The following is a 26,232-nucleotide window of genomic DNA, read 5'->3' as shown; positions in this document are numbered from 1 at the left end:
TTCACTTCCTGGCTTCTAACAAACCTGGTAAATGTCAGGTGCCAAAAATTTCTTCAGCAAGATTTTTGAGCTAGAGTGAAAGTTCCATTCCAAAGAGTAACTTTAATAATTGTTCATGCTACTGTTCTTCTATTTTTGGGTTTTCTTAAGAAGACCTCACAAGAAATAGATTATTTGGTTGCTATTTTCAGTACATTTTCAGACTGCTGGGGGAAATGTCAGATGCAGTTTTGATTTTGAAGGTCATTTAGGGACATGAACCTCACAGTTGTTTGAGATGTCCTGGTTTTTCCTATTCATTCCTTCCAACACTGCAGCACAGAGGCAACACTTGCAATGTTTTTAGTTTCTTTTTAACCCTTCTAAAGTGCCGTTTCTGAAAGCAATTTCACCAAAGGCCCTCATTTTTGGAATATGCCAGCTACCTTCCTCCTGAAACAAAGATTTGCAAATTGGAAGTCCAAACAGTAGGGTGCATAAAAACCATCTGATATCTTTTTTACCACTGGTGGGCCTGAGAGGAAAAACCCTCTAAGTGTGGCAATAGAGCAGAGACAACCAAAGCAGGTGAATTGTGGTCTGCAGGTGAGCAAAAGTCACCTCACTCTAGAGAAAGGAGCAGCTTTTCCATTTCACTTCCCAGTAAGAGCTGCAGAGCTCTGTGGGCTCTCTTTACAGATTCCATTGCCATGTGCACTTGGCTTATTAATTAAAACATATTCTTTACTGTTTTCAATACATTAAATTGAATGTGTCTAATGAATATCCAGCTGCACTCTTCTTTCTTTATACATAACAATTTAGAATCATAAATTGCACTCATTTCAACCCAGGAACATTTTTCCCATTATATGGCTGCTGGTGATAATGTATCAGACAGCAATAATGATGCTTGATTTTCATAAGCTGCACTAAATGGTAAGTGCTCAGAGCTACATGTTTTGATTAGCAGACTAAGCAAACCATGACATGAGAATCCTTATTTAGACTGACTACCGAGGATTTTTCCACAAGGTGATTTATTTAGGCAAAGGGACAGTTTAAGTGCACCTGACCTGCCTCAACTGAGTTCTAGATCATCTCAAGCTGGACATCTATGACACAAAAAGCACCTGAGTGATTGTCTTATCTAAGCCAGATATGCAAAATCATATGCTAGAATCCATTCTGTGCAAGATTTACCAGGAAAAATAAAGTCTGTTTTGATGCTGTATGTGTAGAAGTTGAATCAGATGCAGAATACACTCTGGAGAGGCCTGTAGACAAGAGAAAAGGTAGTTTGTCACAGACGTAGGCTTCTATGCCCTCCATTCCTTTTCCATCTCTCTCCTCCTGCAGCAGCCTGGCGTCCCTCATGCCCTCCCTTCACCGCACAGCCACACTTCTTTCACTTCACAAGTGAGATCCCTTCCTGGCACACCAAAAAAAAAAAGCAAACACACCCATGTACGCCTTCCCTCGCACTCTCTGCGTTGTTCCTTCAGCTCCATCTATCGACAGCCTGGAAAAGGAGCGGCTGGGGCAGCAGCTCCCTCCCCTCTGCCCTGCACAAAGGGGACCCGTGGCCCTCTCACCACCCTGGTTTAGCAGTGCCAGGGGCAGGGCTGGCCTTTGTGGGCTCAGCACAGCTGGTCAGACGAGCTGGACCTTTAGCTGGATGTTAATTCTTTGGGCTGTGACAGAGAGCTGTTCTTTAGTTAAGAAAGCAAGGATGCAAGCCAGCCAAAATGAGGAATCATTGGTAGGATCGTTACCAGACTGCTTGGTTTGATGGGTGTCCCAAAGCCTATAGGAGGCAATCAGTGTAAACTATAGAGAGGTGAAGAAATTAAGATGAAAGAATGTGCAGCCACATGAAATCTGAGCTCTTACTTGGCCCAAATGTACTGCTAGTGTTTGACCTTGATTGCCAAGCACTTTTTGACTTCAAGTATCTCTTAGCATCTCTCACAGCTTTCCTATGCTCTGTGTTTGAAGGAGTTTGTCAGATCACCCCCATCTAGCCCAGAATGACACATACCCAAATAATTGATGGCAAGTAAGGTGACAATGGAGAGATTTCCTCTTCAGCAGAGTTACATTACTCCAGTCCATGCTGGGGAAGTCACCTCTGGCTCCCTGGTCAGGCAGATGTGGGGGCGGCAGTGGGTGACTTTGGGAGATTGCTCTGAAACACTGAAACAAATGATACTTCTAAATAACTTCTTGGTCACTGATTGGAAGCAAAATGTGATGTTTTAGATATCCTTTTGAAACAAGGACTGGGAAACTTTTCTCCAGTGATATATTTGGCTTAAATTTGGTTTGGTAAGTAGTGGACTTACCAAACTACGGGATGTGCCTCTAAAAGCATTACTGCAGAGGACTCTGAGTGCTGATTGCATTTAGAAACACACTCACAGCTCTGCAGGTCTCCAAGCATTATCTGAACCCTCCCAGACTACAGATTGATGCTGGAAGTCACAGATAAATGGGCATTCCATCATCTCTGGTAGGAACACCTTGACAACAGACTCTGCATGTCCTGGCACTTGTGGTTCCAGAAATTCGAGATGGAAGTGGAAGGGGAGGGGGAGATCAGAGGTATTTTTTTTCCTCCATCATAATGAAAGATTTTGTCAGATACATCCAGCACATTCAGAGACTGAGCAACACATCCATCATGGGGTTCTGAAGGGCAACATTACAGCTTTTATCTTCTCCCCTACATATCTGAAGTTTATAAAGTAATTTGGCAAACCTTTCTGGAGATAACCTGTCACCTGGAAGGTTTACAGCCTCGCTTCTGCTCTTCACTACCTAAAGAGGGAGAGGTGTACAAATCCATCCCTCTGAACTCAGCTGGGCTGAGGAGAGGTAGCACAGGGAAGGAGCTTGGCTTGCAGCTTGCTGTATCTGATATGAGCAATGAGAACTGACAGGATGTGATCCAACTCAAGGCTCTGCAACAGCAGAGGCAAAAATTGCATACAGGCATTTTGGAAATGAGACACAAAGCTGAGAGAGAAAGTCTAGTGGTGGGTACCCTGGAGAACTGGACTTGCAGCTCCTCCTGCTGCCACAAAAAATTGGGACTGTTCTTGTGAGATCTGGATATCTCCTGGGAGGAGTTATAATCCCAGACACCCCAGTCTCTCCCCAGCAGCAGTGTCAGCAGCCAGAGTCTGGCCAAAACCAAACAGACAGGTACCAATGTCACACAGCCATCTGGCCACTTGTTGCCATGCCCACAAAGAATGTTGCTTCCAGCCATCTATTTGCTTTATATCTGGGCCCATGGTGCCTGCAGCTTGGAACTGTTGTATCTCTGCTGACCACTTCCCTTCCCTGAATTGCTCCTCGAGCATGTAGCTGTAGGAGCCACACTTTATGTCAAGTTGCTGAAGTCAAAAGGGACACATATCCACTGTGGGCACTTGGACAGAGATTTTTACTCACTCTTGCATAATTTTTTCCCTTTTTTTTTTTTTTTTTTTTTTTTTTTTTTTAGATCAAGCAGAAAAGCTGTTCCAATGAAAAGGCTGGTGTGAGTAGGAAAAGAGGCAGGATATCCAGCTCATTCTGCTGGAGGAAGCATAGGCTGAGGACACACAATGTCTTCTATCTAGGAGAGATGTCCCAGGAGAGAGCAACACTCATGGGCCCTGCACTCAGGCTATAAAAATCACAGAATCATCATAGAATTGTTTGGATTGGAGGGTACCTTAAAGCTGATCCAATTCCACCCCTGCCATGGACAGGAACACCTTCCACTATTCCAGGTTGCTCTAAGCCTGTCCAGCCTGGCCTTGAACACTTCCAGGGATGGGGCAGTCACAGCTTCTCTGGGTACTCTGTGCCAGGGCCTCACCACCTTCACAGCCAAGAAATCCTTCCCAATATCCCATCTAACCCAGCTTTTTTTCAGGGCAAAGCCATTCCCCCTTGACCAGACCCTTATCCAAAGTCCATTTCCATGCTCCTGTGGTTCCCTTAAGTACTTGAATCCTGCAGTAAGGTCACCCTGGAGCCTTCTCTTCTCCAGGCTGAACAATAAGATATGGCTGTGGCCACATGGACAGCCTGCCAAGGCAAGACTTGGATGCCTGAAGTCAGAAACACCAGATAAGGCTTGTCCTTTTAAATAGGTACAGGGTCCTGGGGCACTCTTCAAGGCAAAAACCCCACAGCCCATGTGTTTGGTTGAAGTCCAAACCAAACTACCTCTTTAAACAAGTCATGAGGCTGTGGACTGGTTCTGCAGCCCCACGCTATTTCTGCGTTTCTTCACACACATTTAAGCAACCAGTGCATAATCCCCACAGCTGCACATTTCCACTATAAATTTACTGTCTGGTTCACTACCCCCTCCTTACACACACATACACACTCACACACACACACATGCACATATAACTACGCTCAGTCTGTGCCAAGGCTGCAAAACCAACTCATAAACCACCTAAAATTAATGCAGAAAATTTTATTCTCAACCATCAAATTTCTGAAGAGTGACAGACTTGGTTCAGGTACAACACAGGGGCAGAAATGGTTTAGATTTTCATGTAGAAATGAGTTTATGGGGTTTTTGGGTTTGCTTTGGTAGTGGGGAACACAGCAAATATTCCAGAAAGCTTCTATCAGGAAGTTATGCAAAACAACAACAATCATCTCACCAGCTTCCAAACCTTATCCTTCCCCTTCCCCCATCATCTCCAAGTTATTATCTGTTAACCACATTTTTAAACTGTAACAAAGAAAACAGAATAAAATCAATAGCTCTCTTTGCAGCTAGGAGGACAGAAATATTCAGCTTCCCGGTGGGAAAACTGGTTCTTTCTTTCTTCCTTTCCTTCTAATTTTAAACTTCATTTAAGGTTCAGTGATTGAACAAAAGCAGACAAAAAATATTGCAGTTATCTGACGTACAGAAGTGTAACATGAAGTCTGCTCATTATGGATAATATTTATGGCAGATCATAACGTTAAATTACAACTCAGCCGCCTCAGCCAGAAATTTGTAACACCACACATGTGCTTCTAATTAAGGGCTTTTGAAGTTGCCCTGGATATTTATTTTCAAGGGATTTAGTGCACTGAACGATTAAAGTTTGCTCTTGTTAGGAGTTCTGCAATCGAAAAAAAAATTAAGAGAGATTGCAACTGGACCTCAAACTAATATATACATTCATTTTTGCATGAGTGTGTACATGTACATCTGTTTATCTATTGCCATAAAAAAATAAAAATGTGTGTGTTAACATAGATAAAAAAATATATTAAAAGAGGGAGACAAAGGGCCCTTTGTTTCAAATGTGATCCGAGTCCAAAATTTGTGACCGTAATTTTGTTTATAGGAAATCCTTTATAATGCTAGTTTAGTGTTTCCATATGGAATTCTCACAGGACTCTTTTCTCCCTCCCCCTCAACCCCCCCCCCCCCCCCATGCCCCTCTTTTATTTGGATAAGGCAAGAGAAAAGTGAATGTACATTCCAAAGATGCATAGTCATTCCGGATCAAATTCAATGGATTCTGGCAAGAGTTGAAAAACACAGATGCAGTGTTTTAGGTCTCCTGCTGTGCAGCCTCCAGCCATGAGTGTCTGGTTGAAGCACTTTGTAAAATCATGAAAACCCTATTAAATTCATGAAATATGATATACTGCATTTTCAAGCTAACTTTCCATTGAACTGTCCATGAAGATGGAATTTGGCTGGCTTGCTTAGGGTGTTCACAGATGCACACGCACACACACACACACACACACACACACACATAACACACTCGGGCATCCCTGTGTGCCCACCAAGATACAGCCTGGAGCTGCTGCAGTCTTTTATCCTCTGCTTCTCCAACTGAATCTTCCTCTCCAAACCAGCAGAGCCTGGATCAAAGCTCAGGAGCTCCCTCCAAGCTTGTTCTGTGTTTGCACCACACAACTCACACAATGACCCCCAACAATTAAAGAGCTCCTGATGTTTAGGCAGAGGGAAGCGAGCGTCCAACACAGCTGCCCCTCTTCCAACTTAAAACAAAACCCCTTGCTAGGAAACTGAAAGCAGCCTGATATTCTTACTTCATTTCCTATTGGGTTTCACATAATAAAATCATCATATGTTTAGGATTGGGTTTCCTTTCTCCTCTTCTAAATGAAAAAGTGAGAGCAGTCCCCTGAGGAGAAAGGTCTTGCTGTTAAAATTGTCCTCAAGACACAGGCAGTTGCGGCCCCTTGCATGACTGTCAGAGTGAGAAAAATATGTATTTTAGTAAAGCTGGCCTGCCCTTGCTTATTTATGTCTAGGCACCCACGTGGCTGAAAGTTGTATTAATTTTAATGAGATGTGGCTGTACCTGAGCTCACCATGCAGCCACGCGAGGTTTTCCTGACCTCCGCGTGAGGCAGACGGAGCTCTCCCATAAAATACATTGTACTTCCAACTGTGTCTTTTATTCAAGGATCTGAAGGTACTTTAGAAACACTGAGATTCATAAATGCTCAGGCCAGACAGGACTTTTGAGCATTCAGCCCATGTAATACTGACTGTAAAGTCCATCCTGTAGCTGCTGTATTGAGCGCAGCAATGTTGACTTCCAGTTTTGAGATGAAGACTTCAAGAGAAGAGGGATCTACTGCTTTTCCTGGTAGTTTGCTCCAACAGCTAATCAGCCCCTCTGTTAAAAACATTACCATGCAATAAATAAGCTGTGAAGTTTAGGAGGATTTAAGTTGTATGTCTGTGGTTAAGGTTATCTACAGGAGTCTTAACTCCGAAGTTTTTAAGCAAAAATTGTGATAATGTGCATATTTTTCTGTCCATGGTCTCCACCAAGTTCTGCTCCACCAAATCCACAGATAGTTTTTAAAATTTTGTGTTGAAATGGTGATGATATTTGAATATCTCTTCATAATTTTCATATGAGGCTTCCCATTTTTGTTGTGTACATTTGCTGTCAGTAGATGATAGAAAGATGTAGGTTGGATGCTTGTTAATTAGGTTCACATTTTCTGATGAACAGTGTTACTGCAAGCAGTAAATCAATTCAAGACTGGAGATTGCTTTGCAAGTCAAATATCCAGAAATTTGTCCATGTAACTTTAAAATTCCAGATCCCTTTGGAATGGAAATAAAGGCTTAAATTTCAGGACCACAGTGCAAGTTTGACACATTTGCTGGCCTCAGATATGCCAAAACAGAGACAACAGGATGTCTGCTATTTCCCATTCCAAATAAGAAAGGAAAAGGAATGCCTAAAGTCCCTTAAGTACCCTTTTTTTGGGTATAAATACTTTTGAACTTGGGCTTGTTTCAACATTGTTTTTTGCATAATGGTTAGATGTGAATTCTCTTAGGTTTTGATTAGATTATTTACCTTCTCTAGGTGCCTGTATATCTCTATTTACTAAAAAGGGAAGTCCAGAGTAATTTATCTGGACCTCCATGTCTTTTTAGACATTTGTTTTGGGTGAGAATCCCTTCTTTTTTTCCTTACAAAAACACATTCAAATAAAGACATTTGCCCAAGTCTTGCTACAGCAGTAATTGTCTAAGAACAAAAACAAAAATGGGTGTATTAGAGATATGACTTTTTTGTTGATGAGGTTAGACTGTGGTATAATTCTATATCACGTACCAGCTAAGCTATTTTACATGTCTTTAAATGTCATTGATATTATGATTCATAATACAGTGCTCTGTGGTCTTCCAATTTCTTTTAAAAACTGAATCATACATTTGCAGACACTAAAGAAACATTAATTAGCAAGGTTTGTGTTAACAGACATCTTGAGAGGATTAATGTGCAAAAATTAGATAACCAAGTGCATGCCATTAAGGCTTAAAGTGCTACTCCTGCTGTGTCATGTGAACATTTTATGTGGAAAAACACCTGTATTCTCCATCATGCAACAAAATAATGGGGAACTTAATAAGATTTACTAATTCGATATATAAAGTGGCAGCTACAGGAAGCGTGTATTTACTGGCAAGGAAGATTGTTTAAAAGAAACAGACAGAAATGGCCTGGGAATATTTTACTGGATATCCAGTGAGCAAGCGGAGTGAAAATAAAATTTGGTATGCTCTTGTCATTGTCCTAGCTTCCACACTCCAACCCCAGCCCTTGCTGGTTACAGCCGTCACCACAGGGTGCATAGCCCTTTTGACAGGGACACATCTCTTGCAGGGCTGCCTTTGGTGGCAGTGACCAGTGTCCATGCCTGGAGTCCCTGTTACTCCAAAGCCCCCTGACACAGGAGGGAACATGAGCTAGAGGTGACAAAAGGACACCTGGTGCCTGCATTTCCATCTCTGATCAAGATGTCACTTCGCGCCTCACAGTGCCAGAGCTCCCAAATTCCCCAGTCGTGTGAGCCAGCTCAGACCAGAGCCTCATGAGCATGGATTTACAGGTTGTTTCCAGAGATGTCATGGAGGTGAGGAACCTAATCCATAGAACTCACAAAAGTCTTTAATCCTGTTATTCCTCACTTGCACAACAGAGCATACAAAAGCTCAAGGGCCTGTTGGAGCAAGTCTGGAGGAGGGTAACAAAGATTCTCCAAAGGCTGGAGCCCCTCTGCTCTGGAGGCAGCCTGGCACAGCTGGGGCTGCTCCCCTGCACAAGAGAAGGCTGCAGGGACACCTGAGAGCCCCTGCCAGGGCCTGCAGGGGCTCCAGGAGAGCTGCCCAGGCACTGGGGACAAGAGCCTGGAGTGACAGGAAAACTGTAGACTCCGCATTCCTGGAGATGTTCAAGGTCAGGCTGGATGGGGTTCTGAGTAACCTGGTCTAGAGGAAGGTGACCCTGCCCAAGGCAGGGGTAGAACTGCATGGTCTCCAAGGTCCCTTCCAATCCAAACCATTCCATGATTCCAGGATCCAAAAATAAAAAGAAAGTCCCCCCCAAAAAGAAAAGATTACACACACTTCTGTAACTAAAGTCTGTCCTCATTCCTGCATGATTTGAATTTTTTCAGAGACTCTTTGTGGAACCAAGATGCTACCTACCTCTGGAAAAGCTATATCTTGGTTTTGCATTCATGCAGTGTACTGCTGTCCACTCAGCTCTATGACCAACACAGAAAATTTTACCACTATGCAAATAACAGTACCTGATAGAACATTATCATTAGGATTGGTGGCAACAGCCAGTGGCCCCACAAATTCTCATTTCTATACCCAGAGCTGTTCATCACTTCAAATCCCATTTAAGAGGCTTTTGGATCACAAATTCTCTTCCCCCTCTCCAACAGCAATAAGACTGTGTAAAGAGAAATATTTTACTTGCTTAAATGCAATTAAATGCAGTGTCTACCACACAAGGCACCAGATCCCAAATCCTTCCCTGCTGCCCAAGGCAAAACTGCAGCAAGAGAGTTCAAAACAACTGTATCATTAGCAGCAACCATATCACTACTATACATTGGAGGGATGTTTGCCATGGAGTAAAATGGATGGCATAGTTCAACAGTTATTTCCTAAAATTCCCATTTAGAAAATTTATAAGTTAAAATGCTAGTTTTTTCAAAGTGGAATTCCCCATCCACTTGCAAATCCCAGTAAACAAAACAAAACAAACAAACAAAATAATAAAAGGGAAAAAACCTACTTTAAATTAATGTGAACTCCCTTGCTGGTGTTCTATCTTTAGATATAAAACTTATGTTAGCTGTTCTAATAACCTTATATTCTTCAGTATTATTCACATTATTCTTACTATTTGTGTTGGGTTCCTTTTGGAAGCCTTAATGATATATCCCACTAGGCCACATGTTCTCAGTCCAAAAGATAGCTCTGTTCCAACATAGTTTGGGTTAGAAACATGGAACAAAGGAAAGTTTGATACAGACAAACATATAAAAACATGAGCACAACACAAGGCTAACCTGATCTGCTGAGCAGGCAGGAGCTCAGCACACCAGAGCCTGACTGCTACCAAATGTTATTGCTCACACCACTGGGCTGATTTCATTCAGTTCACTTATTCCTAACGAGGCAATTATTCTCACCACCATGCTCCAACTTCCCAGTGAGCCTGGAAGAAGACTGGGAGAACAAGAGAAAGTAGGAAGCAACTGATTAACATCAAATTCTTTAAAGCTCTAGAACAGCCTTTACATGGAAATACCCAGGGAGAAACAGAGCTGGTTCTTAGATGCAGAAATGGTTTGTCTATGAGGTTATAAACTGGATTTATGGGTGGCAACCAGGAGGAGGACATGGTAGCCCAGGACTTGTTACGTATATATAGTGTAGATTGTAGCTTTAGATCCAAAGGAAAATTTGCATAGACATATGTTTCAGAACAGCAAAATTATAGGAAGAAAACAAAAGCTATTTTTAAAAAATCTATACACATACACCAAAAAAAATTTTTACAGAGAACAAAGGCCACACATTACTAAAAAGTACCAGTTAATTTTATTACAGAATTATCACTGGAAGAGACATTCAAGACCAGATAGTCCCACCATCAACCAACACCACCATAATCAATCCCTAAAATCCAGATGCCCCTTGAACAATTCCAGAGATGGTGACTCCACCACATCCTTGGGTAACTCACTCCACTGCCCGACCACTCTCGCAGTGAAATTTTTTTTTGTAATATGGATGTGAACTTCCTTTGGCAGGACTTAAAGCCATTTCCTCTCATCCTTTCAGTCTGGACATGGCAGCTGAGGCTGACCCTTACCTCCCTCTATCCTCCTGCCAGGGAGTTGTAGAGAGTGAGAAGGTGTCCCCTGAGCTTCCTTGTCTCCAGACTCAACACCTCCAGCTCCCTCAGCTGCTCCTCATGAGACATTTTTTCTAGACCCCCTCACCCACAAGATTATGACAAGTAATTGTACTTGTACTGCAGATATACAAATTAAACTCCTATTTTCTATCTCCAGCTTCTGGGACAAGTTCAAGGCCAGGCTGGATGAGGTTTGGAGCAACCTGGGATAGTGGGAGGTGTCCCTCAGGGGCTGGAATGAAATGATCTTTAAGGTCCCTTCCAACCCAAACCATCATGTGATTCTGTGATTCTGCAATGGACGCACTTTTGTTTGGTGCTTTGAAAGATTCCCATTAAGAGCAAGCTACACCTACAGGTCCCACAGAATGTTTGGGAATATGCATCAGTTAAGATCCACAGTGAAAACCAGTGGCTAAAGTTTGCTTAGCCCCCAAAAATGCTATGGGGCAGAGACCCTCACACAGAAACCCCTGAAGTCAAGAGAAAGTGCTCAAAATTACTTCAGTAGCATTTGCACATAGCTCACAAGGATTTTCATTTCTAGGGCTGTTGATCTGTTGCCTTCCATGAGCACTAATTTTGCTCATGTATCTTTCAATGTAGTTCAGCTATCTCCTGGAAAATTTCAAATGTGCCAGGTCAGATTGATGTGCTGCATGCCCTGGTCCATAAAAATGAAAGGCCAGCTATTAATTGGCTTTGCCTTCAGCTTAGTGACTTTGGAAAAGTCCCTCTTGCAGCCACAACATTTAATTTATTGAGAGATATATTTGGATCTATTTATTCCAAGAATGAAATTGTCTGGTTTGCTGCCATTTATTTTATAAAAGAGATAATAAAAACGTAATGAGTATGGAGATTCAAAAGTGGAAATGACACAAAGAAAGCAATAATCATTAAAATAAAAATATAAACAAGTCTATAAACCAAACCCTCAAGACATTTGCCATGTATAATGTAACTTTTATACCTCTTACTTCATAATGCATAACTTTACAAGAAAATTAATTTAATGCTTTTGCTAACCTTACTCAACCCCAATCAAGTAATAGGTAGCAAGAAAAACAATTATATGCACACACAGTAAGCTTTCATTTAGTTCAAGTGGTGATTCAAGTATTTCAATAGCATAATAAAGACCTGAAATCTATTTAACCAATGGCAATACCCTGAAAATTAGTTTTTCACAAGAGACTCCTTGGATATTTAAATCCACATAAACTTCTATGTCAGGGCTGTTGTGGGTTACTTATCTGTGCTGACCTCTATAAATTTCATCAGGTACTTCAGCCATGATACAGAAATAAACTCTATACAGAGGAGGGACATAGCTCATGGCCAAAACATTTTGTCAATAACAATGGAGAGGATCTTGGGACTCATTCTGAGAGGGCAGGAGGAAAGGACTGACACTCATCAGCCCACCCCTGCTAGGATCACCCATAGCAGAGGGTTTAGCCATGGCAGCTGACACCACAAGCCCAAAGCATTCCTAGAAGTGCTCAATTCCAGGCTGGACAGGGCTAGGACTAACCTGGACTAGTAGAAGGTGTTCCTGCCCATGGCAGGAGGTGGAATGAGATGGTCTTCAAGGTCCTTTATAGCCCAAACCATCCTGTGATCCTGTGATCAGAGCTAAGGCCCACTTGGGCTGGCAAATCATCACCATGCCATCCACGCAACGTCATGACACCTCCTGTGGTGCTGGAAGGGGTTGTCAGAACAGAGGCAAAGGGCTGAAAACCTCTTTAAACCCTTACCTCCCTCCCTGAGGTCCTGCCCCAAGCTCCCAGCAACGTGATTCCCATTTCACTGCAGAGGGAAAGGCTGAATCGTAGAGGTATTGAAGTGGTAGGTTAAAATTGGGGCATTTAGTCCTTACATCTACTCAGAGATAATTGGCTTAATTTTCCCTGTTGTGAGGCCTTCCTGCCTCCTGCTGCCTTCAAAAGACATCAGACTGCACACATACAGATTAGAAAATAGCACTGACTGTTAAAATGTTTGATTACAGATATTTCCATAATCACAAGCAAACATGTCAGATTTAAATGATCCTACTCTTAGGCTCCCCACCTGTAAAACATGAAACAAGGCACTTCATGCACTTTTCCAAAGCAAGGGCAGGGTTATTTCTAGAGCTGACTGAGGCCTTTGGCGAAGGAAGAACCATGCTCAGAAAGTGTAAGGATAAGTAAGCATAAAATATTTCAAGAGGCTTTCAGGAGCAGGAAGAGTTTCTCTGTACTAATAAACCCCTGAAGGTTCTGCTGCCCTTGAGGTCAGTGATATGGCTGAGATATCCATGGTCATATAAAGATTGCAATTCTCTAAGCAGCTTTGTGGATAGCCAAAGACAAGATCTACAAACCAGTAATTATCACAGTTCATATCAATCATTTTTTAAATTGATGAAAAGCCAGAAGTTTCAGCTCAGTAGGTGGCCTGTTCCAGAGCCTGATCCAGAGAGGACAACAGAACAATCCATGTGTCCCCTGACAGCAGGGCTTGAACAGGGACTTCATGTCTTTGAGTCACAAATGCTGGAGCTTTGGACAGATCCTGATGGGCAACCAGCCCCACTGGGGACAGAGAATTCAGGCACTCATATTAATGCAGAAAAGCAAGAACTTAATGCAGGTCTGATAAAACAATTATGTTTCCTTCAGCCACCCTCATTTTCAGCTCAATCAACAAGCACAACATTCTTCCATGTTTGGCTGGAAGATAAGAAGTATTTTCTGATCAAGTTGCATCCCAGGACAGGAGCAGCCAGGAGACAGCTGCCAGCAGAGCTGGAGCAGCCCATTGTGCCTGGGACAGGAGTCAGGGAGAGGCAGCTGCCAGGCTGGACCATATTTTGGCAGGCTGAATGCAGCCCACAGGTCGCTTGTCCTCTGCCTCATGCATGTCCGTTCTCCAATGAGTCAAAATTCCCTTGCACCAAGTCAAGGAACAAGGCAGGAACTGCAGTGTCCAAGGTGCCCTCACACCTTTGCATGTATCTGGCTGTGAATGACTGCTGAACTTCAAAATTAATTCCCTTTTCCAGATTCTCAGCTTCTTAAACTTTTACAACTTAAATACTTATCTGTCCCATTACCTCAACCAGCTTGTTGATATGTCAGTTGAGGAACACGTTGGCAAATTGGATGCAAATGTTTCTGCTCCTTTCCCTACCATGTCCAAACCACACAGTTACACCATCCTGAACTCACATAAACTCCCAACCATGTTTATTTCAGAGCTGCAAAGCTGATTTGACTGTTTAAATTGATGCAAGGAAATAGAAACAAATCACTTTTCAGCCTCCAAGTTGGCTACTGCTGCACAAACATCCTTTTTTCTCCCTCAGGCTTCAACAATTCTCCTCCAAATGGGTCTGAGCACAAGTCATATAGATGAGTTATTCCTATCACATACATTTTAGGGTTTTTTACCCTCAGATTTTTTTTTTCTTCATTTCAATTCCAAATATCTGGTCTTCCTTAATCATTCATATCCTTATTAAGGACCTTGCCAATGTCCATTTAAAGCAAATGATGACTTCTTGAATGGGTCAGACCATCCCGAAAGCTACGACTTTTTCCTCCAGTAAAATCTATAATGAGAACTGTGTGAATAACTCTTTTTTTGTTGTTGTTTAATGCTTGAACTGAAAAACTAAGAAAAAAAATTAGTACAGAATGAGTCTTAAAACTGTTTCATTTTTCTCAAAGGAATGACAACAAGCACAAAAACACAATAAATGTTTTATTGCAGTACTTTTCTCCTTTGAAAAATTATCATCGTATTTAGCTAAACTAGGCTTTAATACATGCAGACTGTAACTCTTTTATTTTCCCTTTCTGCATTTGATCTTTTTTTATTTTCTTCTGACAAAGTACTCTGCTAAACACAGCTGTTACTTCTGGATGTGGAGTGACCTGAAACTGCTTTTTTAGCAATAAAAGGCATCCTTCTCTCTAAAATTATTTTTTTCTATCCAAAGACAGAAAGAGACCTAACCTTTTTCTCTCTTATAGAGCAAAACTAAGTATTTACTCATGGTGGGGCATGGGAATCAGCCATGGGATTTGACTTGTGCTGCAGCCATGGAAAACAACCATGGCACAGAAGTGGCATATCTAATGTTAAGGGCAAAATTATTTAAAGTGTGCTTCTTCAGTGACTATGTCACCACAGCATTTCAGGTCTTCCTGGAAACACAGGAAATCCCACAGCAGCCTTGTGGAGAGGTATTTTGGTCCACAGCAAGGAGCCTGGGGTGCACCCTGAGTCTAACCTCACCTCAGATGAGGTTCAAATTAAAGGATTTAAAGCAAGTGGAAGCAGCCCTTGGCTCTTCCCTTCGCATCAGAAAAGCGTCAGCCAAACCCTTGGCTTTCCAAATCAACTTTTCATGACCTCCAAACTAATCCCAACCTTTGCACTGGACTCAGTACAACTGGCAAATTTATATTGTAAGCCTCATTAAGCCTCCTTCGGTCTCATAAATCCTATATTACCCAAGAACTGGCTATGCAGAAAGCACTCAGGGTCACACAAGACTAAGAGTGTGGCATTTAAATAACTCACACTAGTTAGATGTTTCCTCCACATAACTGGAAGCCTTCATTGAAACAAAATGTTGCATTTTGAGCATTACAATAGAACCCGTCTCTAAACCTAACCTTGGCTGCAGATAAGGAATATCCCTCAGGGTGAAAATTTACTGTGAGTAAAACAAGCTGATGCAGACTCTGTATTTTCCTTCACTGCTGTGCCAAAGTTCAGCAGCAAGGTTCTGCAATGCAACTTTCAAATCCTGTAAAAATAACTCATACTAATAATACAGAGAATTAAAAAGGCAAAAAGCACATCAAGAGGCTAGAGCTTAAAGTTTTCAGAGTGATATCTCCATCACAGGACTTGCAAACCTGGAAATAACTGTAGTTCTGTAGTCACCAGTTTCACAGAGATTGTCCCTCATCTAAGGGCAGGAATACACACCAAGAAAAGATTCTGAATAAGGCAGCCAAATCTACTGAGAGCAACATACATCTTTTCTCTATGGTGTGAACAAAATTCAACCTTAACCATCACTCTGCAGTAAATAATTTCATATTCATAATCCCACCTGAACACTATCGTCTTACATGCCCTAAAAAAAAAGTAGCAATACTTTTTTTAAAAAGACCTAACTGTACAAATCATGAACATATCTGGCCTGAACCAATTTTACACTCTGACATTTTTTAAAATTTAAAAATGTCTTCAACTAATAAAGTTAAATTTTAAATTCCTAATACCTACCTCCCTGTTCTTCCAAATCACTTCTGCACCTGCAACCGACTCCCAGCCTCAGGCAGTGTACTCTGCTCAGCCTAAAGGTGAGCAGAATACCCCAAATCCTCAAATTCATTCACCTACCCACCTGTGAGAATGAACCCAGTGTTATTCTCGCACTCAGGGTGAAATTGGGAGTGTCTTACTCAGAAACACCAATACCACATTTCCACCTCTTTTCCACTTGAAGAATTAGGTGTTAATTGCAGAAATTGGCTATGACTTTGTCTCCGCTTCCCCATTTCAGAGTCCAATCTGTCCCTATATCCCACTCCCTCCTTTCCTCTCCTCTGGTCAAGAGGAAACCTTGACCTCCCCCTGGATCTCCAAGCTCAATTTTAACACATCTCCAAGCCTTGTCTGGGGAATTCACAGCACTCACACTTACAAATTATACACAGAAGGAGGTCTGGCAAAACATTCTTTCTTTTTTGTTTGCCTTCCCTTTCCTCGCGAACATGGACATTTCACCTAAAATATATGATTCCATAGATTTTAGTCTCATTTATCCCCTATACAATGGGCACTAATTCCCATTCCCAATGCTAGATGTGGGCTGGGAATCCACTGGCCCCAGCTACCACCACAGCCAAGAGACAATGGTAAAAAATGCCCTCTGTACAAAACAAAATAAATCAATACACTGGGATGTGCTGTGCTGTTCACAAATCTTAACCCTGAGACTGTTTCTAAATCCATAACCCAGTCAGTGTCCAGAAGACAGAAGGCAGATTTTGGTCTGAGTTGAAGTTCTTTACGAGAAACATGTTTGGAAAGAGGAGATACCACCACCTGCATCAGTGGGTAAGGCTGAACCTTAGACAACACTTGACACAACTCTAGACAGCCTCAGAATGAGCCAGCAATGTCCCCACCCGCCTTGCAGCTACAGGACACATCTACATGTGATATTGTAGATAAATAATATTAGCTTCTAAAAAAAATTAAAGCAAAATTAAACAGTTTGAAAGATGTGAATTTAAAATATATATATTGTAGCCATTTAAATTTTTATTCTTGTTAAAAACTTTTGTAAAGGAATGGGATTGCTTTCACACCCATTCAAAATCCTCCACAAAAGGAAGAGAAACCTTGCTCCATCCTGCAGTAAACAAGACCCCCCTTGCAAACAACACTAGAAGCATTTTTTATGTACAACAACAAGAATCCAGAGCAGCTCCACTGAGACTGATGGATATGACCCTTCTCTCACTTATATAAGTGATGTTTTATTAACTACAGAGGAATAAAACCTGAGATGACAGCCAGACTCTATCACGTAAGTTTTTATCTGCAGCCCTCACTCCTCTCCATCTATCCTATCTTAGGTCTAATGAAAAGACCATTAACATTAGGGGAACCTTTGCACTGCATTTCCAAAAGGCATAAGGCCATTTCTCCGTGCAAAAATGCCAATCCCATGGCACAGGAGCAGATAAGCTGCAACAGGGTTGTGGAGACAACACCCCAAATTAGAGAATCCTTGAAAAGATTGATTTAGAAGGGACCTTAAAGGTCTTTTAGTTCCAATCCCCCTGCCTAGGACAGGGTCACCTTCCACCAGGCCAGGTTGCTCCAAGCCCTGCCCAACCTGCTCCTGAGTATCCTGCAACATGCCACACTTTACTATTTTATTCCAGTAACTCTGGAGCCAGCAGCTTGGGAAATTTGTCCTGTCGTTTGCAATCTTTGAAGTGCAAACTTCAGGCTCACACAGAACAGAGAGAAGAGATGTCTGTGTTTTCAGGTGAGCAAAGCTGCAGACTTCAAAGGTTCCACACTAGTCTGTGAAGCCTCTTAAAGATTGTCACCTGAGTTTATCAAAAGCTGGCAGAAAATGCATCCATACATCCAGATAAACACATTCTTTGATCTGAGTGATAAAAACAACTGTTTTTCTTCATGTAAACTCCTTTTTTGTAAATGTTTATGAACTGTGGGGAATTATGTCTCTGCCAGAATTTAAAATAAAGTGATTCAATGGGTTTGCCTTACACTTACCATTCATTATGCTCACAAACATTGCAGGAATCCCAATGGAGTTTTCAAGGAAGGTTCACGATGTTGTAGTTACCAGGGAAACACATGATAAATTGTTGTTATCTGAAAAAGAAAATCCCCATTAACTTTCTATTAAGGAGCAAGCGATGTGAACTATGTGGAGAAATGCCTTTACAGTTTCCATATTAAAATGCTGAGTGCTTTGTCCCAGGATTAACCAAATAATGGCCATGCTCTGACATTTTAATCCACTGTGAACAGCACCTAGCACTTTACAGTCTGTGGTTTACCATGCATTCCTAAAGACAGCCCAGTATTCGAGCTGGATCAGCCCAGGAACAGCAGACACCATGTGATTGTGTTTGCAGTTAAAATATTTACAAGCAAAGCTTTGCTAAGCTAAGCTAGGAAGAAAAAAAAAAAAAGAAAAAAAAAAAGGCAATGTATTTCACACCAAATTGAAGGGGTTTTGCCCGCTCCCCAAGGCTTGTCCAGGATATCCAACCCCAGACAAAGAGCTTAAAGTTTTAACGACAAGATAATTTTGCACAGAACAAACAAGGTTTCTCAGTGTATGTTAACATCAGCCATTTGGTCTTGGAGCACAGGTGTTGCACACCACCAGTCACCTGTCTCTGCAGAGCACTGATGGAGTCACGGATGCTCCAACCCTGCCTTGCCTTTTGTGCTCCCTGGCATGAGGAGCACATGGCACCACCTAAGCAGCCACAGAAAAAAACAGAAAAACTTCCAAATTCAAAGCCCTTTTTGAGCTCTTGCAGACTGGGTGGACAGCTGAGGCAGGAATCATTGCCTTTAACCAATTCCTCTCTGAAGAACTTAATGTCCCTGCCATCTTTTGGTCACTCCCCAGCCTTTGAGACTGACCACAAGACTGCCTCCAACCTCACTGCAGCATGAACAGGCTGCCTAAAATCACCTTTAGCAGAAGCTAAATTAAATCTGCCTTCTTCCATACTAAAATGTCCCAAGGCACATTTCCTTCCCTGTCCTCTCTTTCAAACCCATCAGTATCTCAGCCTGGCAGAAGGCAGCCCTCAACAAAGAACAGTAATTTCTCTGGCAGCTCCAAACTGATTCACATTTGGCTGCCCATGTCTGTCACACTCAAGCCTTACAGAGTAAGACCCTAAATCACTATAGTGATTTTAAAGGATTTATTCTCATTTAAGAGGTCACCTCTGAACTGATGAGAGACATTCAGTAGCTGACTTGCCCAAGTTTTCACTGTTAATTAATAAGAAAGCAGAGATATTGTCCAGTTCCTTGCTGTATTATTCCCACCTTGCTACTCTCTGGATTAAAGAAGGCATTCATTTCATTGGAGCATCATATTAGGATGCCTAAGCTTTGCACCACAGGAAAGGATCTTTAGAAATACTTCTGACAAGCAGAGACAGTGTTATGGGATGTGGGAGTTAATTTTTCCTTCCTGATGAGACAGAGCAGTGACTGGTTCTGAAAATGAAGACAGGCAGCTCATGGTCAGTGTGGAGGAGAAAAACAGGGAAACATCAAAGTGAAACTCAGGAAAATGCTGACACAACAAGGCAGGTGTGACCATCAGGACAGATCCTGTGCTAAAGAAGAAGAGATATGTCAGGACAAGAGGACACAGCAATTCTTCATGGAAAGGGCTGCTAAACATTGGAGTTGCCACCCCTGGAGGTGCACAAGGAAAAAATGGACATGATAGTGTTCTGGTCCGGGTGATTGGTCAAAGTTTGAACTTGATGATCTTAGAGGTTTTTTCCAGCATTTATGATTCAAAGAAAGAAAATGCAAGGTTTGGACACAGCCTGAAAATGAGGCTCTAGACCAAACTGAAAGAGCAGCATGAGCTGAAGGTGAGTGACAGAGGAGAGAAACAGGAAAAAAGTGGGGCACAGTGAGCCCAGCAGCACTACTGGCAGGGCTTTTCCTTGACATATCTGCAGGTCCATTCCTGCTTCAGATCAGACAGAATATCTCACATTTCCCTGCCCTCTCTCTTACAAGAAAAGGCTGATCCTGATCATGGTGATGGTCACATCTCCAAAGGCATAACGCTCTAGGGAAGGGAAGGATATTGGGTTCTCTCTGAAGGCAGAACACACATCCAACCTTCTTTCCTAGCTGTCAGGTTACCTGGCTGGTTTCTCATAATATCCAGAGGCACAACTTTAGTTGAACATTTGACATCACACAGCTTCACACCACAGATTTAGTCCTCGCTGTAAATCAGTGTCAGCAGGATGCAAAATAATGGAACAAAAATCTCATTTTAGTCTGTTGACCTGGTTTCTTTTTCCTTGCCTTATTTTTACTTTTACTGCTCTGCTTCTTAAATTCATTCCTAAAACAAGCAAACCCTTTTTGTTTCCATTTGCAAAGGATTTTTAAAAAAATGAAAAAAAAAAGGAGTGAGAGAGACTCACAAACACAAAAAGCCAAAAAGAAACAGAGGAGAGGTATGTGTTATTGGACAAGTGTTTAATTTATGGAACTTGGCTGGCAGAACAAGAGTTTGAATTGTACTTCAATAAGTGGAGCTCTTAGAATAAATGTGGCTTGTAAAATTGTTTTACAGTCTGCTTTGCTGAACAGCCAACACCTCATGGAAACCTTTGAAAAACATTCTGTTTAGAAGCTACGGTTTTTATATTTCATATTTTCTCTATTTGTTTTCCCCTCTGGTTTTATAACTGGAACCATATGCAGGAAAACAGGATTTTTGTGTCTTAAAATATCTACCTGACCTGACTACTTTTATTACTGAAAAACAGATAGCATTTTGAAAATTCTTCACGTATGAGGCACTTGGTTCAAACATGAAGGTGTACTTGTTTGATATCCCAGTGAGCTACAGATTTCCTGACTAACCTTAGGACAGTCATTTAGCTGAGACTCATCACGCCTCTCCCCGCGTACACGTGGTGCAGCTGTGTGCATCTGAGCTGTCTGTCTTTCCCATTATAGACAGAAAATGTGACAGCATTTGGGACATGATTCATCTGTGTAGGATGGGAGAGGATGAATCATGCTCTAGATGCATATATTGACCAGCCCTTCAGTGGAAGTCAAGGCAAGATGCTCAGGTACAGACATTCACACTGCACACACCAACCCTCGCTGGTCCCGTCTCAGTCTCTCTGTGTCACTGCAAGGATGAGGTAGCCACTTGTGGGAGTCAATCCATCCCATCCTAACAATGATATCCCACACACCCTGGAGATGATGCTGATCATTCCATGTCAGCCATGGAAAGGCAACATAATGATAAGCCTTTAAATGGTTATAGGAATCCAAGAGGAATAGAACTAGAGTTAGATAATATATTACAAAGAATTTCTTCCCTGTGAGGGTGGTGAGGCCCTGGCACCTGTTGCCCAGGGAAGCTGCCCAATTCCTGGAAGTGTCCAAGGCCTGGAAGGTGTCCCTGCCCATGGCAGGGGGTGGGAGAGGATGAGCTTTAATGTCCTTTTCAACACAAACCACTTTACAAGTCCATGAATCCCTTTCTAGCAACACCATTCAGGAGATCTGTGGAAAGGAAGCCAAAGCCTCCTCCTTCACAGTTACACACATGTGCACGTGTGTGTTTGTGTGTGTGACTGTGGCTGCACAGACAATCCAAATACAAAAGGTGCCAGCACAGCTTCTACCACAGACACCAATAAAATCCATTAGATAAACTCTGTGCCTCCACTGGCAGAATGGGAGATACTGCTACAGCAGAGGGGGAAAGAAGTAGTGAACTTTTGCCTTGGAGCAAAGTATTGTGTTACACAGTACAGAGACTGGGAAAGGAAGACACAGAAAGACTCCAAGACCACACTGTAAAAGCCAATTATCTAAATAAGGAATGTAAAATTCATATTTAGCCCCATTAAACTACCCCAACTGCTAATTGTTGTAGCTGTGCTTGTAAAGATATTACAGAACCGCTGTGGGATGTGGCTTCATTTAATGACTGTGATAGGAAAAGAGTCACCTGAGCACCTTTTTTTCCTTTTGGGTGGTTGGGTTTTTTGGGTTTGGTGGTTTTTTGGTTTGTTTGTTTTTTTGTTTTGTTTTTTTTTTGTTTGTTTGTTTTTTGTTTGTTTGTTTTTTGGGTTTTTTTTGGTTTTTTTTTGTTTTTTGTTTGTTTGTTTTGTGGGTTTTTTTGTTGTTGTTGTTTTCTGTTTGGGGTTTTTTTTTGTTTTGGTTTGGGTTTTTTGTTGTTGTTGGTTAGTTGTTTATTTGGTTTTTTGTTCTTTTCTTCTTATTTTAAAGACTTCAGAAACTATTCTGAGAAACTGTGCTGCATGCATCCTCAGCAACTGCTCCGAAATGCCCTGATTTTTTCATTTGCTTTCAACATCACAGGTTGATCCCTGGTAGAGCCTCACTTGGCAAAGTCATTACAACTCAGCCAAGCATTCTGTCACCATCCCAAAGTTTTTCCCTCTAGCTGTACATGGTATTTCTTCTCTATTCTTTTATAGCTTCTTATGAGAGAAATGTGCTTTTGCAAACTGTTTCTTTTCAAGGCCCTTGTGAGGCCACGTCCCTTGAAGTCAATGCATTTCTGATGACTCTGCTTTCAGCACAGAAGTGGAAAGATAATTTATCCAGGCTTGGCTTCAGGTACCTTAACACATGGCCAAGCTCCCAACACAAACAGCAGCCCTGTAGAACATTTGGCTCAAGTGATACTCATCACCCACCACACTGGTCATGCACCATCTCACTGTCCTGACCAAAAAAACTGTTTGTTTTTTTTTTTTTAATTTGTGTGAGGCCACCAGATCACTGAAGGCTTTGTGATATTGGTATGCTGGGAATGTTTTCTTTAGTAGCACAAACCAAAGAGAAACCCTGAGCTTGACGTGGAAAGCTTTAAAAATACACATCTCTGTGCTGTCAGCACCCTGCACCTCAAAAGCAGGCTGCAGCAGCTGTCTGCTGGGGGATGAGCAGGCACAGGTAGGTCTGGAGGTGAGTCCCAAGCACCTGGCACTACCCTGCAGTCTGGAAAATGTTCTTAACAAGCAGGACTGCTCATTACCACGCTGATGAATTGTTGTTTGCTAACAAAAGGCCCTTTCTCAAGGAATTCCTCATCAGCCCTAGGTGTGCCGTAAGTGATTCAGGCTCTCATTAGCCTTAATTAGATAATTGTTAGAATGATTTCTCTGTTATTCATGCACCCTATACCACTGAGCACCAGCTCATCGATAGACTGACAGGTGTTCTCTGCAAAGAAAGGTTGGTTTTCTCCAGGGTGAAATGATCCTGCAGGGATCACTGTGCCCACCACAACCCTCCAGGGTCTTATCCAGCTGTTGCAGCCCCTTGGGCTGTTCTTACATAAGGACCCACGATTCACCACTGCAGCACTGCAGGGGCTTTCAGCACCCCCAAATATTTTTTTTTTCACTATGTCTTTCCCCCCCAAATTTGGTAATTCCACAGCTTTCTCCTCCAGCCATGTCCCAAGTTGCTTTGCCATCTCAGGAGGGTGAGTGTGCTCCATCCAAGATGAGACTTAGCTCCCTTCCAATCCATAAGAAGAAAGCAAGCAGGAATCATAAAAAGGGGCAAATTTTTTTAGCTCCAGAACTTCAATGCCTGACTTGATGTCAATTACAGACCTGTTGCAGATGGCTCAGTGATTTAAAAGCATTAGCCTGGGACTACAGATCCCGTTCCCAAAATATTCAAGGTTGACCTTGGCAAAGTCTCTTAGGCTGGAACTTTTCTTGCCTGCAAGCAGACCTCTAAAAAGCTGCCAGGCTCCCTCTGCAGCCAGTGGAAAAGAGAGGCAGAACACCCTTGGTTTTTTCTTTTCCTTTTCCACGACTCAGTTAGGTATGTTAGGAAAAAGAGATACCCATCACTCTCTGGAGATATTAATTTCTCCCTACAGAGACGAATTGACTAAAAAATTCAAAAGGGGAAAGGGGTCTCATATGACAACATTCCCCTTAACCCCTGACAGTTAAATGATGTGAGCAATGCAATAATTTTTAAAATACACAGGTCCCACATCTCCATTTCAGAGGGAATTGAGCTATGCAGCCTTGTAAGTACAGGGTTTAGGAGCTCTGAAGTCATGTTTCTGCTTTGTAAAACCCCCAAGTAATTTTTTCTGGTGGGGTTTAAAATGAGCATAAGCTTTTCATATGCTGTGATGACTCAGACACAGCCCCTTGGCATTTATTCTCCCTGCTGGTAACAGCTGTACTGCTGAGCTCATGGAGGTTACTGTTCACAGCAAAGGGAGCACTCACCTTTCTTTATTGATGCATCCCTAAAACTTCAAGACCGTAAGGCACATTCCAGTCTTCTTTACATGGATCCAGGGCTCTCTGAGCCCACCTCAGCCCTTGAAATCCTTTGGAAAACACTTCAGGGAGAACATGAGCAAACAAACAAAGCAGACAAAATGGAATAGGATCACAGAAGCATAGAATTGTTTAAGTTGGAAAAGCACTCTAACATCATCAAGTCCAACAATAACCCGGCACTGCCAAGGCCACCACTAACCCATGTCCCCAGGTGCCACATTCGCACAGCCTTTGATCACTTCTAGGGATGATGATTCCACCACTGCCCTGGGCAGCCTGTGGCAGTGTTCACCAGAGAGTTAGCTCTTATACCAGATCAATTGCTAAGTATGGCTGTGAACCTCTGTAGGGAAAGCAACCTCAGTGACAGCCAGGTGCTGTCCTGGCATTGCTCTGGAGCCTCTTCTCTTCTTGTGCTGTAGCCTTCAGACCCTGTGTCCCTCCCAGAAATTATTGGGTGTCTCACTAGTTCACCCAGGTTGAGCTGTCTCTGGGAATAGCAGGAACTTTCTGTTGGCAGCTGTGGGCTCAGATGCCCTGACTTCCACCTGAAGGCAGCCAGAGCTACAACCAAGAAAATTATGCATCTTACAAAGCCCTCTGCTCATGGAATGTAACCAGGCACAAATATTTTCCAGCAGAAGCTGGTCTCTTCCTATGTCAGAGGGATGTAAATTCCCAATATCTAACCACTGCAAATTCCCCCAGCCTAGAGGACATGTGAGAAGAGAAGGGGAACTCAGCTCAGTGTTCCCTACACCAAAATCTTCCTGGGTAGCCACAAGGAGTAGCCAAAATTGGCAGCCACCAAGGATGGCCTAAACTGAAACCAGGAACTGGACTAGCTTCTGGGCAGAATGAGATTACAAAGCAGAAAACAAAGCAGGATAAGAAAACCACCCCCTCTCTCTTCTTTTGCTCCTGGTTTGTTCCTGCCCTGAGCACAGCTTTGCAGAACCTCAAAACCTCCCTCTTATCAACCCCATGAAACATCCCTGGGCAAGGGCTGGAGCCCCTCTGCTCTGGAGCCAGCCTGGCACAGCTGGGGCTGCTCCCCTGCACAAGAGAAGGCTGCAGGGACACCTGAGAGCCCCTGCCAGGGCCTGCAGGGGCTCCAGGAGAGCTGCCCAGGCACTGGGGACAAGGCCTGCAGGGACAGCACACAGGGGGAATGATTTTAAACTAAAACAGGAACAATTTAGGTTAGGTAAAAGGAAAAAAGGAAAAAAGGAAAAAAGGGGGAAAAGGAAAAAAAGGAAAAGAGGAAAAAGGAAAGGAAAAGAGTCTTGGCTGTGAGACTGTGGCACAGGGTGCCCAGAGCAGCTGTGCCTGCCCCTGGATCCCTGGAAGTGCCCAAGGCCAGTTTGGACAGGGCTTGGAGCACCCTGGGACAATGGAAGGTGTCCCTGTCCATGGCAGGGGATGGAATGGGATGGGCTTTTAAGTTCCTTCCCACCTAAACCAATCCCTGATTATGTGATTCAGCGTTTGCAGGTGTCTGCTCTTTGCACAACCACAGTATTTATTTTATTTTTTTTAGACCGCTTAATACCTTCTATAGTCCTCCCCCGCCAGGCTCAGACAAACCGAGCGACGCTCAGGTTTTGCCAGCACGATTCCACACAGCAGCCCCTCTTGCCGGTGCAGCCCTGCCCGTGCTGACGCCGATGGTGAAGGTCACCCCAAAAAGTGCCGTGGGGAAGAGCTGCCGGCAGAGAGAGCCAGAGCACTGGGGAACGGGCGCCGCGCAACGCGTGTGCAGGGCTGCGCTCAGCCACGGGCTGCCAGGGCAGAGGGAAAGCAGATTTTCTTGCTCAAGGACCTTCTTCCGAGGGCGTTCAGAGCCA

The 26,232-nt window shown here is 42.8% G+C and overlaps 1 long non-coding RNA gene across 3 annotated transcripts in view; it reads right to left on the bottom strand.

Moving 5' to 3' along the window:
• Positions 1–1,000: 1,000 nt before the first annotated feature.
• LOC135289834 (uncharacterized) overlaps positions 1,001–26,232 on the bottom strand; it is a 30,036-nt gene continuing 4,804 nt past the window's right edge. Inside the window, exons 2-5 of one of the 3 annotated variants that reach the window (XR_010352571.1) lie at positions 18,054–18,155; positions 9,868–10,027; positions 2,021–2,175; positions 1,001–1,256 (exon numbers count right to left, since the gene is read on the bottom strand). This is a non-coding gene — a long non-coding RNA (uncharacterized LOC135289834). Of the gene's footprint in view, positions 1,257–2,020; positions 2,176–9,867; positions 10,028–18,053; positions 18,156–24,328; positions 24,445–26,232 lie in introns of all 3 variants that reach the window. The other 2 variants (XR_010352570.1, XR_010352569.1) reach the window with 2 other exon arrangements.

Source organism: Passer domesticus, chromosome Z (genome assembly GCF_036417665.1).
Source record: "Passer domesticus isolate bPasDom1 chromosome Z, bPasDom1.hap1, whole genome shotgun sequence".
Taxonomy (NCBI): domain Eukaryota; kingdom Metazoa; phylum Chordata; class Aves; order Passeriformes; family Passeridae; genus Passer; species Passer domesticus.
The sequence above is the reverse complement of the archived record's forward strand: the minus strand, read 5'-3'. Positions and strand labels throughout refer to the sequence as shown.